This window comes from Sinocyclocheilus anshuiensis, unplaced genomic scaffold (assembly GCF_001515605.1).
Source record: "Sinocyclocheilus anshuiensis isolate Anshui unplaced genomic scaffold, SAMN03320099.WGS_v1.1 scaffold25, whole genome shotgun sequence".
Taxonomy (NCBI): Eukaryota; Metazoa; Chordata; class Actinopteri; order Cypriniformes; family Cyprinidae; genus Sinocyclocheilus; species Sinocyclocheilus anshuiensis.
This window is the reverse complement of record NW_015536477.1, coordinates 1116644-1117283: the sequence shown is the minus strand read 5'-3', so window position 1 is coordinate 1117283 and position 640 is coordinate 1116644.

The following is a 640-nucleotide window of genomic DNA, read 5'->3' as shown; positions in this document are numbered from 1 at the left end:
CACTGCAATTACAATGTGCACTGCATGGGCCAGGCTTTGTTTCAGCGGTCATACATACATACATACATACATACATAATGCCTTAAAATGCATTATATTTAGGCTCATTCGTTTTTTGAACAGAGCTTTAAAGCCCGTTCACACCAAGAACAATACTTTTATCTATAAAGAATGAATCTAGAATGTTTGCACTCTTTAAAGTTGGGTGGATTCTGACTGTTGTCAATGTTTTTATTGTTCATTATCTGAAAAAAAACATATTCTGGAAGTGATTCCAACATTATTGTTATCGTTATGGTGTGGATTTCCCTATTGTAAATGAATTATGACTTTATACTGTAGTTATAATTATTGTGAATGGGCCTTTAGAATGCTTAAAAACTCATGGGATATTTTATATAATAATGCAATACTTTCCTTAGCCCCTATTAAACAACCAAACATCTTTTTCTTTTTTTTTTCTTTTTTGTTCCACTGCCTCTTTTCAAAAGCACTCTGACTAAATGCCGACTTAACCCATTCTCAAAAAAGAAGCATAATGTATATGAATAAACCATCCTCTGATTTTGAATAATGCATGCATGAGAACTTAATGGTAGTCCCAAGCAGTGGCAGTTCTACATTGAATCACACCCTGGGT